General features: G+C 39.6%; 1 protein-coding gene and 1 pseudogene across 3 annotated transcripts in view; both read left to right on the top strand.

Annotated features, from left to right (window-relative positions):
• The first annotated feature begins 319 nt into the window (after positions 1-319).
• NIPBL (NIPBL cohesin loading factor) overlaps positions 320-12774 on the top strand; it is a 187341-nt gene continuing 174886 nt past the window's right edge. For 2 of the 3 annotated variants that reach the window (XM_003806649.5, XM_008956019.4), the window contains exon 1: positions 320-1530. The gene's annotated coding sequence lies outside the window, so the exon portion shown is untranslated. The remainder of the gene's footprint in view (positions 1531-12774) is intronic. The other variant, XM_063604507.1, reaches the window with a different exon arrangement.
• On the top strand, positions 9769-12265 carry LOC100976943 (keratin, type I cytoskeletal 18-like; annotated as a pseudogene).

Raw genomic sequence — 12774 nt, 5'->3', positions numbered from 1 at the left:
CGTCCCGGTTGAGTAAAATTCCGCTTACCTACTGCACTTTTTACCGAAAATAGCCCCTTTTTAATTTACACAAACTTAATAGAGAACTGTGGAACGATGGTTACTTCTTGTTTTACAATTTAAAAACTACAACAACCATAGTACTGTACGTATAATCACATATTGTATTCCAGCCTTGTCCAGCGCCTCAGTTTTCCGAACCTAAAGAGGAAAACGATGTTTGAAATCAGCTGGCCGCAGGCCCGCGGGTCGCCCGCAGTCACCGGTGGCTGAGTCGCGGCCGGCGGTTCTCCCCGCGCGCTCGGCTCCACCCACACCTAGAGGGGGGCGCCCGGGCCGCCGCGGGCGAGCTTCTCGCTCGCGCAGCGTCGCCTACAGGCCTTTATCCTGACGGTTAGAGAAGAACCCAAACCTCTGCCGACAAAAAGCAAAAGCAGCGGAGACCGCGTATTTCCAGAAATAAACGCATCACAAACACGATTCCAATTCAATCCAGCCGACAGTCGTCTTCACCTCCAAAGGTTGCGTTCTTATTCCGCAGAAATAACACGCAGTCGGGCGTAAGGTCCCGGCTCTCAAAAGGCAAGGTGTACGATCCATCCATCCACCCGGCTGCAGGGACACCATTTAAAACGGGCATCATCGCCGTCGAATCGCGGGCGTCCTCTGTGGGGCCGCCCGGAGATCGGCTCCCTAAAGCTAACGACGACCTGGGACAGCCAGCGCGGCCTCCAGCCGCCGCCGTCGGCGACCTGAGAGCCCGTCCGGGCCTGAGTGCCCCCCACGCTCACGACCACCACCGAACTCGGGCCCCGCTCCTGTCGGCCTCCAGGAAAATAAAGACAGAGGAGAGCCGGCCCGCCTGTGTCGCAGGGCAAACGTCGCTCTGAAGCATCGACAATACTGGCAACATCCACAGCCGCCCTGAGGGGACGGGCGTAGAGGAGAGCTGCCGCCTCCCGGCTGCTGGGCCCGGGTGCCGCGCGGCGCGGCCGAGGACGCGAGCCCAAGTGGCGGCAGCGGCGGCTGCGGCGGTGGCGGAAGTGGAGTGGGGAAGAGGGGGTGGTTGTTAGTGTTTGGCGCCGGCGGAGGGAGTCATTCCTGCAGCTGCACTTCCGGTCGGCATTTTGTTCTGAGAGGGAGAGACGGAACGAGAGAGAGACACACACAGGGCTCCTTCCCCCCGCCCTCCCCCCCCTCCGTCGGTACCGACTCACTCGACACCACCAAGCCGCAGGGAGGGACGCCCCCGCCGACAGGAGAATTGGTTCCCGGGCCCGCGGCGATGCCCCCCCGGTAGCTCGGGCCCGTGGTCGGGTGTTTGTGAGTGTTTCTATGTGGGAGAAGGAGGAGGAGGAGGAAGAAGAAGCAACGATTTGTCTTCTCGGCTGGTCTCCCCCCGGCTCTACATGTTCCCCGCACTGAGGAGACGGAAGAGGAGCCGTAGCCACCCCTCCTCCCGGCCCGGATTATAGTCTCTCGCCACAGCGGCCTCGGCCTCCCCTTGGATTCAGACGCCGATTCGCCCAGGTAAATTCCTGCTCTTTATTTCGGCGGCGGCGGCGGCGGCGGCGCCAGGTCCTCAGCGTCTCTCCTCCTCGCTCCCCTCCCCGCCGTTTCCTTAGCGGCCCCAGGTCTCTTCCACAGGCGAGTCTAGAGTTCGCTCCTCTCTGGTGGCAGCCGCCTTGGGTAGCGGTGGTTTTGTACCCTCTCCCGGCCGGCTCCGGTGGCGGGGACTGGGCTGCTGCCGGGCGGCCGGGGAGGCGTAGGCCCGGCGGAGAGTGCAGGCCGCGGGCCAGCGGAATCTACTTGAGCTCGGGGATTAGGAGAGCTCCGGGCTGAGCGGAGCGACTGCTGGTCGGTGACAGGCCTCGCCCGGGAGTGGAGCCGTAGCTAGTGGGGAGGCGGAAACAATACAACTAACAGCAAATGTGCCCTGATCGTCCCCATATTTACAACTTTCCCGGTCCGGGAGTGGGGAACGTCCCAGTGAAACAAACAACCCCCCTTCTTCCCCCTGTGACCCCATGAAGGGAGGAAGTAGTTTCAGTTAGTGAGACAAACGTAAATACTCAGACGCGGATCCAGTGGTAATTCTTTCTCTTTCTAAAACTTGTTTGGACGTTGGAAAGTTCATAAAGACTCATTTTCTTTTTTAAAGAATTAAATCGTCCACATGAATATTTAATACAGAAAAACATACTGTGGTAGACACTGCACATCTCCCCCTCCCCAAGAGCTTTTATCTTGTTGTTTTTGACAGTGTGTTGTTGCACATGGACTTTTTATTCAAAGACAAGTATAAAGTACTTGACAGGTTTACTCTGCCACTTTCTATTTGTATGCGTTATGTAAGGGCAGTTTTAAGCGACTATACGTAAAACACTCAGGTACTTCCTGACCAAAACGTGTAGGAGCATACAAAGAATTTTAAGTGTTCTGAGAATTGTGCTGAGATACGGGTAAAACCAATTTTCTTTTCTTTTCTTTTCTTTTTCCAAAAAAGAAATTAAGTTATACTTAAAATCCTTGGGAGGTTAAAAAATTGTAGAAGGTGCCATCCTTTTATGTCAGGGCAGTTCTTCTTGAGGTCCCAGGATTGTCATTGGCTGTTTGTGCCATGATGTTTGACTGTGTAATGAGAGAGGTGTCATTTTAATAGGTCAAATGTATCTGTAAATGCTGGAGAAAAATATCAGTTCTAACTTGACAAGTTCTAGTTCATGAGTAAGTTAAGTGTTTCGAGCTTGTTTATGGAGGCGTTCGTAATGTAGGTTGGTATAAGGGGGAAACACCAATTTAAAATTCCTCAGTCAGGCAAATTGCTAGAAAAGAGTACCTGGGTTACACGTTTTGATATTTTGTTTCATATTCGCTGAAGGAAAACTTTCATTGGTTAAAATGAAGCAGCACTGCTCAGCGAAATCCCTTGTTTTACTAGTGTTTGTTACATTGGTTCATATTTTTTGTGTCATTAAATTATTGTCACTGTAGAATAAGTTATTTTGTGGAGGTTATTTTTGAGTTTAGCGTCCTGGTTACAATAAATTGTTTCACATTTCCTGCAAACGTACGGATGAATGTTTAAAAGAATGAAGTTAATATAGCTGTCACGTACTAGGCTTGTTTTTAATGCTATAAATCCGTGTAGTAGTCAGTAGCGTGTCCGTGATTTGTATTGGTCAGGGAGCAGTTTGAATTTTAAAAAGCCTGAAGCTCCTGCTGAGCCCCAATCCCGGCCTCCCTCCCTCCCACTAATCTCCCATTCCTGTCTTTGTGCTGCCTGCTCCTGTTAGACACTGTTTGCTACGGGGCCTCAGGCCTACTGCGGGTGGGGGGGTGTGCGAGTGGGGGGCATGCCAGGGAGGGAATGCAGACGGGAGGAATAGTTCACATCTTAAGAAAGCAGAGGGTTTGCTTTTTGGGGGATGGAGGTGGTAAGGGCTTCATTATAAATGTTTAAAAGGCCTTCATATATTCCTGTGATTGTCTCTACAACTTTTATTTCAAGGGATAAACATATTTTTACTAAAGATAATAGAGGAGTTGTGCTTGCTTAATTTTCACGAACTGAAGCAACTTATTTTTAGAGATTGTCTTATGCAGATGTTTGAATAAGTGTGTTAGAGATGGGTTTATGTGATTGATTCTTTTTTTTCCTGAGACTTTGGAATTGTTATAGTGAATTAGTTCTTCCCAACTTATTTTCCCAATTCTACATATTTAGTAATTTGTGAGTAATATAGGTTGTGTGATAGCTTTCATTATGATAGCATAAACATTTCTTTAAATTTAAAAATATGTTTTGTTTGGTCCAAACCAATTAAATACGTCATTTTTAAAGGAGAAAACATTGTGTAAAATTCAAATTGTAAAATTTAAACTTGAACTTTAAATCTCTGATAACCTAGTTGGAGAGAATAGTTTGTTTCCCTAAAGAGTGTAGAGTGTTCTGTTTCCCCTCTGTTGGTTGGAATATTCACTAGTGGCTAATCATCTATTTCCATTAAAAATTAAAATTCAGTGAAAGGAGAAATCAGAAGTGTTCCAGTAACCTTATAATCCTAGTTATATTATTTGGAGAAATATTTTCTCATACACCTAAAGGAAATTTCAACAATGTCGCTTATTGTTTCTCTTAACTCTGAAGAGTTGTCAATAACTTTTGTTACTTGAAAAGAGATTTCAAGTAATGAAAGTAAATCAGAGTTGAACATTAAATAGATAATTTTCAATGTTTGAGAAGTGTATATAGGATGCTTCCTTTTTAAAGTTATTCAACAATTTGTTTACTAAAGTTATTTGAGAACATTTTTGAACCTGTTCTAGAGATCATTATAATATTTTCTGCTTTTAAGGAAAAGTTATACATTACTTGAAAAAAGAAAAACTGTCTACTTGAGATTCTTTTTAGGGATGAAAAGTGAAAGTTTTTACTATGGCAGTAAACTTGGTTCTTCATAGTAATCATTATTAAATTTCAAAAATATGAGCAAAGCTATACCAATACAAAATTTTCTTTACTTGCAGCCGAAAAATGTATTTTCTAAGGCTTCTTCAACTAATTTCATATTTAATTTTTTGGTACCAATCCATCATCAAACTGTCATAGAAATATTTGAACATATCTGTGTTACATGTTTGATATACCCCGTTGTGGTATTTTTACTTTCTCAAAATAAGATGTAGTAATTAATAATATAAGAGTAAATAAAAACCAGGAGTTTGAGTTTTATTTAATTTCATTTAATCCTCCTTTCTGGTGCTTATTAGGAAAAGCATAATTTGGAAGAAATTCTAAAATTTTAAATTAAGATTTCAGTTTTATGTGAAGTGATTAGGGAGTGTGAGGTAAACAGTAATTCCTTTTAGAGAAATGTAACTTTAATTCTGTTTATCACATTTACTTGCCATAAAAATGAATGGGAAATAATTGACTAGGAACCTTTATAGAAGCCTGACAATTAACTGTTCAGTTGAACATGCTTATTTTAATATCCTGAGCATACTAGGTTAGGTTTGGTGGTAATTTATGGTCTTATATAGCCTTTAAAAATTGTTTTAAGATGGACTTTTTAAGCAAAGTTTTTCGTTTTTTCAGCAGTTGTCATTTATAATAATTCTTTGTATTTTAAAACTAGTCCTTTTTCAAGGTGACCTGAGTTCATTTAAAAATATTCTGATATCCCTGTGAGAGAAGTGACCAGCATGATTTCCGTTTAATGATGAAATACTTGACACTTAAGAGACCATATGATTTGTGTAGATTCATGTAGTAAGTCAGCCGGAGGATAAGGGATTCCCTGACACTAGTGTTTTCTTAGATTATGTTGCTTTAAGAAATGTGTGAGCTCTGGTCTTGAAGCTAGGTATTGCTCAGTGCTGACACTGATACCATTTGTTACTTTTTCAATTATCTAAGTTCAAAGTGCATTTTTCTTGTCTTTGAGAGAGAGGATACCTGTTTCTTGGTTGTATTTTCCTGGTATGAAAATAGAGTGGGATTTTAGTGTTTCTGGTTGATTTAAAAGGAATTTTAAACTCCATGTCTCTTAAGGCCATCATTGTAATTTTAAAGGGTATTTTATGTGCTTAGAATATTTTGCCCAAATAAATTAAGTAATAAAAGTAATTTTAGGTATTTGTCTTGTAATTCTTTTTTTTTTTTTTTTTTTTTGGTGTAAATCTGGAGTCAGTTTTGTTGAATTGAGTTTTGTCAAGTTGCATTATGTTTTAAGGCATATTTTTTTCTATTCCCAAAGTTATATCATTAGGAGAGATCATTGCTTGATGTAGCATTGCCAGCTAAGATTTTGAGGACTTATTTGCCAGGAGTTAAGTCTGTCCCCATAATATCTCATTTAATCTTTTAACATGCCCAAAAGTAGAAACAATAATTATCTACAATGTACAGATGAGGAACCTGAGGCTGGAAAGGTTTAGAAAACTGCCCATGGTCCTACAATTAGTAAATGATCAGTCTGATTTACATTTGTTCTTATGGATTCAGGATTCTATGTATCTAGTTTCAATGAAATTTTAATATTATCTTTTGGGTGTTAGTTGATGTGATACTTGCCAGTCACTTAGTCAAGAAAATTGTGTACTTCAGGCAAAGAAGCTGAAATAGAATTCAGGCTATATATTCTGTATTTATAATACTTTTAAAAATCAATAACTCTTTACCATCTTGTATTTAAAACAATTTTTGTTAAGCAGTCTGTGAAGCTTTTAGTTCTTTGAAGTATTTTATATTGAGTTGAAGATGTTTGTCAAAGCATCTGTTGTTAGACAAAGTTCAGCTTTAGAGAGTCATTTCATTCATAGAAATGTATATGACCAATTGTAGGATAGTAGCTAGATCTATAAATTAGTATGACTGATCATTTTGTAAAGTTTCAGTATTTTTATAGCCAGAGAATGTTGATCATTATAGTCATCAACTTGGGAGGTTGTGCGCTTATTCCAGAACTGTTGCCATTACATACAACCTTATAGGAATTCCTTTTGTGAATACCTTTAACACGTTTGAAATAGTCTTTTTCTCATCTTTATGACAAATCTTTATTTTCTGGGGTGAATTTGAGTTTTAGATACTGTACAACATCACTTGAAACTTAGTTTAGGGATTTTTTTTGTGTCTGGCACTATGTTGAGTGCTTTATGTTTGTAATATGTAGTATTATTGAATGTTTCCATGTGACAGAAACTGTGCGAGGGAAAAGGTTTTTCAGTTCCTCAAGGTATTGAAAAGTTGAATATGAAATTGAAGTTAGTTGTATGAGAAAACTGAGATATAGAATGATTACGTGACTAGCCCAAGATCACACAACTAATAAGTTCAAGACAGTGGAGAAAGGATTTCAGAGTTGATACTTTACCCATAAGCCTTAACCACGATACTGTGTATCATGATTTGAACCACCCAACTACTCAGTGAAGTTAGTGATACTGTTCTCTTTTTACAGAGGAAATTGAGGTTCATCATGCTTAAGAAACTTATTCAGGGTAGCAAACCAAGCAAGTGTTAGAAGTAGGATTCCAGCTAAAATGTATCTAATTCTAAAACCTCTATTCTTTACATTCTACCACCCTGGCTCTTCAAAATTTATAATACAATTTTTGGTGAAAGGGTAGCCTTGATTATGAAGTTAGTGACACTGTTTTTCTTGTGGAGCTTACAAGAGTAATTCTAAAATGTTTTGATCAGTTATAGCTGATTCATTATTTGATTATAGTCTTTTTTTAAAAAAAAACCACCTTGTTACTTTACTTCATGTATAGTACACAAAATGTTTGTATATTCAAATATGCATATAAATAGGATATTGATTTTTAAATGCAGGTACTGTGGAATATATTAAATGTAGGTATCTGTGGAATAAGTAGCTTTAGAAAATTTGGCAAAAGCTATTCTCAGGCTATAACAATACTGAAATTTTAAAAAAAGATCAGTCATGCTAATTTATAGATTAACTGTATTTTTATGATTTTATTGTGACTCTTGTTACTTTTAATAATATTAAGCATTAAAAAAATTCCCAAGAATGCATTGAATTTTCAAAATAATTCATGTAGGTAAATTGCTTTGCCATCTTACATGTGTGACATATCTCTTAACATGGATATACCAATTTCCTTTGAGTTCTCTTTTGTACATATTTCTCCTTTGACAGAAAAGAAAAACTTTTTCAGAAATTAGCAATATTAATTTATTAAAATAATTATATATATACTTTTGCCTCTCCTGAGAAATGCAGAAGCTGTGACATAATTTTAAAATGCTGGATTTCCTTTTGTTAGAATTAACATATTTGGGTCACTTATGCAGGTGAAATGCACAGTTATTTTTATATGAGCACTATTGAAAAAATACTATTCTAGATACATTAAAACTAACAAATGTCTAAAACACTAATAAATTATTAAATTCTGACTATACTTTTAAAATATTAGTCTTTATGATTGATATTTATGATATTTAATTTGGTATTTGTAAAGCAAAAATGTCCTTTAATCCTGGTGAGGAAATACATTACAGAGTTTTCTCAACACTGCTACTTGTCAACCCTTTCAGTATTTTAAAACCTGCCTTTAGTTGTCTTTATTTGAATCAGATTGTGGGTTGCCAGTTTTGAGCTAAAGACATCGATCGGCTGAGTGTATGCTCTATGTAATTCAGTTTTTTTTTTTGGTAATGACCAAGTTGAAGTTTTACATGGTTTTAAGTTGGGCATAACTCCATTTATTATTTATTTATTTTTTATTAATACTATTCTTTAAAATTGATGCACATGAAAAAATTTCTTCCTAGGGTTCTGCGTATACCTCAGAAAGCTCTAAGATTGAAAGCTGAAATGTCATGACCTGAAAACTACTGATTCTTTCCCCTTTAAGAAAAGAATTTGGAAACTAGTATTTATTCCATAACGTTACCTTCAAGTTATCCTGAAAGACACACATGACATACGCTTTTATTTAACTCTACTAATCTTTTTACTATTTTCTCTTTCCTTTTTTTTATGTATCTCTTCCTTTCACTATCAATGTCCATTTCATCTCCCCCAAAGCAAATTTTTACATACTGTGGCTAATACAGGTATTTGTTGTTAATGTGGTTGATCTTGTAATGTGTTACTTTCCCTGATGAAACCCAGAGCAGTTTCAGAGGCCTCAAATTCTGAGATCTTCCTAAGTTCAAAATAGATTGCTGGTAGAAAAGCATTGACATTAACCATGAAAATATATATTTGTGTATTGTTCCCACTTCTATAGACATATATTACTTTTCAAAATGTCAGCTCAAGGACCAGAAATTTTTTCTGAGGAGAAAGAGAAAGCATTGCCTTTACAAAAGTTTCCCTGATCATTCCATTTCATAGCATTTGTACAGTTTTTTACTTGTATCTCTTGATAAAGTAATTTGTTCCTATATTCGTCAGCCATACTAAACCATCAGCTCTGTGAAAGCAAAGAGATTTTGTATTATCTTCATCTATATGTCTATAACATCATCACAGTGCTGCTCCTGTTTTAGGTATTCAATATATATTTGTTGTTTAGTTAGAATTGAGCCATGTGGTATTTCTTAAAGGTATGTTTTTAAATCTAAGATTAGTGAATGGCAAGTACATTTCTCTTATTTTCAAAATATAATTTTCTTAGGTAGAGCTGTGTCCTTGAGGGCTTCTTGCTTTGGGGGTAGGAATATTTTATTTACATATATCCCTAACAATACATACGTAACTTTATAAAAATAAAGAAAAATTTAAAGTTCCTTTTTAAGCTGTTAATGAGGATCGTGAAGTACAGGAAGGGTTTTTCGTTCTGATTCCTTAGGCAGTATAATTGGAGTAAGATACTGGAGTATTGCAAGAGGTGAAGTATCTAAATACTTTCTTGTTTTAATCTTTGGATTTATTGCAGTTTTAATTTTTTTTTTTTGCCAATTTAAGTATTATATATAATCAGATAAGTTAAATAATGAGAAATACGTTACAGCACATAAAAAATGCTATTCAGGGTCAGCAAAGCCTGAGTCCTGTCCTCTCGCTCTCCTCCCTGGACAGCATGAGCTTCACCACTTGCTCCACCTTCTCCACCAACTGCTGGTTCCTGGGCTCCGTCCAGCCACCCAGCTATGGTGCCTGACTGGTCAGCAGTGCAGCCAGCGTCTATGCAGGCGCCAGGGGCTCTGGTTCGCGGATCTCCGTGTCCTGTTCCACCAGCTTCCGCGGCGGCTTGGGGTCCAGGGGCCTGGCCAAGTGGATGGCCCAGGGTCTGGCAGGAATGGGAGGCATCCAGAACAAGGAGACCCTCCAAAGCCTGAACAACCACCTGGCCTCCTACCTGGACAGAGTGAGGAGCCTAGAGACCAAGAGCCAGAGACTGGAGAGCAACACCCGGGAGCACCTGGAGAAGAAGGGACCCCAGGTCAGAGACTGGGGCCATTACTTCAAGACCATCGAGGATCTGAGGGCTCAGATCTTTGCAAATACTGTGGACAATGCCTGCATTGTTGTGCAGATTGACAATGCCTGTCTTGCTGCTGATGGCTTTAGAGTCAAGTGTGAGACAGAGCTGGCCATGTGCCAGTCTGTAGAGAACGACATCCGTGGGCTCTGCAAGGTCATTGATGACACCAGTGTCACTTGGCTGTAGCTAGAGACAGACATCGAGGCTCTCAGGGAGGAGCTGCTCTTAATGAAGGAGAACCACGAAGAGGAAGTAAAAGGCCTACAAGCCCAGCTCACCAGCTCTGGGTTGACCGTGAAGGTAGATGCTCCCAAATCTCAGGACCTCGCCAAGATCATGGCAGACATACAGGCCCAATACGACGAGCTAGCTCAGAAGAACCAAGAGGAGCTAGACAAGTACTGGTCTCAGCAGATTGAGGAGAGCACCACAGTGGTCACCACTCAGTCCGCGCAGGTCGGAGCTGCTGAGATGACACTCACGGAGCTGAGACATACGGTCCAGTCCTTGGAGATCCATCTGGACTTGATAAGAAATCTGAAGGCCAGCTTCTGGAGAACAGCCTGAGGGAGGTGGAGACCTGCTATGCTCTGCAGGTGGAGCAGCTCAACAGAATCCTGCTGCACCTGGAGTCAGAGCTGGCACAGACCCAGGCAGAGGGGCAGCACCAGGCCCAGGAGTACGAGACCATGCTGAACATCAAGGTCAAGCTGCAGGCTGAGAGCGCCACCTACCACCGCCTGCTTGAAGATGGCAAGAACTTCAGTCTTGATGATGCCCTGGACAGCAGCAACTCCATGCAAACTATCCAAAAGACCACCACCCGCTGGATAGTGGATGGCAGAGTGGTGTCTGAGACCAGTGACACCAAAGTTCTGAGACATTAAGTCAGCAGAAGCAGGGTACCCTTTGGGGAGCAGGAGGCCCATAAAATGTTCAGAGGTCATTGGGGGAAAATAGGCTATTCAGTTAAAATAGTTATCTGATGACTGAAATATTTTTTTAATATGTCAGGTGTATTGAGGTATAATTTATACAGTAAAACTCAGTCTTTTGGGTGTACAGTTTGATGAGTTTTGACAAACATACACAGTCTTAAAACCACCACCACAATCAGAATATTTCCATTACCCCCAAAAGTTCCCATGTATCCCTTTGTAATCAGTTTCCTGCCCCTACTGCAGCCCGAGGCAACTAGATCTGGTTTCTGTCTCTATAGTTTTTCCTTTTCTAGAATATAAAAATGGAATCATATATAGCCTTTTATGTCTTTTTTTTTAATTTAGCAGAAAGCTGAGATTCATTCATGTTCTATGTATCAGTAGTTTGTCAATGACTGAAGTTTAAAATTGTTAACTTTGGTGAAGCTCTTACGAAAGAGTATTATCAAAAAATAGTACTTTGAACAGTGGTAGATATTTCTCTCAGATTTTGGCAGCTGCCTTATTATTGAACATTTTACTTGCTCATTTTTACCCCTCGCCCCCCAAATTTTACTTACCTGTTTAACCCTCACCCCCCAAATCTAGTCTAATTGACATTATTATATGGCATTTATTTATATTAGTAAATGCTGTTTAATTCTCTACCAAGCATGTGAAATAGACCTACTCTCTTTTTCATAATTAAAATAGGTAGCATCTTGCATTTTGAACATATAGCACATAGAAACTAGAATAAAAAATGAGGGATGGTGCAGTAACACCAAAAACTTGAGTTTACATTTGCTTTAGGTTTAGTGTTTGTAAGTTTGTGCTAAAAAAAAAGAGCATAGATTATAGTGAATAACAGTCACAGCCTCTCTTCCAATGATTAAAGTTAGAAAAGCAGTGCCCTTTACTGAAAATTGGGGGCAGATAATGAGAAAAGAGTAATTTTCTGGACATTTTATTCGACCACCTTTCCCCCAACCCTTTCCTTTTTGAAACAGCTTCATCTCTGGGATATTCTCTTGTTGTTTGCTTATGTCTTTGACCTCCCATTTTTTAAGTCTTTTGCTAGGTCTTGCTCCTCTACCTACCCCTTTAAATATTTGTATTCTCCAGGAGGTGCTTCAAACTTATTTCTGTTCTTCCTGTTGATCTCATTTATTCACATGACTTGTTACATGCTACCTGTATGCTGATGACTCACAAATCTATCTCCAGAATATATTTCTCTTCTGAGCCAGATCCAGCTGTCTACCAGGTACCTCCTGATGTCCCACGAATAACAGAAATTCGATAGTATGTAAGTCTGAACTCATCCCTTAATTCTTCCTTACTCTGACCTGTCACCCAAAGAAAGAAAACTATTAAAAAATACATGAAGTAGGTTAATGTTTTCACTATCAACTCATTTACCTAAAGTAGAAATTTGGGATAATCCTTGACACTTCTTTACCATACTTCCAGTTCAGTTATTCACCCAGTTCTGACATTTGTAACACTTCCCTGAATTATCACTTGAATCTACCCCTCCCCCAATGTTTTGATTCTGTGAGAGGTCCTGAACATACAGTTTTCTCAGATTTAATAACTTCTAGTATTTTAAGAAAGATTTAGCAGTAATTGTGAAAGTAATATGTATTTAGTATTGGATACTTTTTGCTTCTATGCTTGGGCTCTGGTATTTAAAATTAAGGTGTAATCTTTAGTAACAGTGATACTATATAGCCTAAATGTCACTGTGTTCTGTTATATCTAAAATTTAGGACTTTTGACTTACAGCCCAGCTTATCAGCTGGAAGACTTGAACTCATTTTTTAACTCATTTTTTATCTTTTCATTCTTGCTTTTAGAATACTGCATTTCATGGAGT

The sequence above is a fragment of the Pan paniscus genome, chromosome 4 (genome assembly GCF_029289425.2).
Source record: "Pan paniscus chromosome 4, NHGRI_mPanPan1-v2.0_pri, whole genome shotgun sequence".
In the NCBI taxonomy this organism is placed as follows: domain Eukaryota; kingdom Metazoa; phylum Chordata; class Mammalia; order Primates; family Hominidae; genus Pan; species Pan paniscus.
Note: the sequence above shows the minus strand (reverse complement) of the source record. Positions and strands in the feature narration are given on the sequence as shown.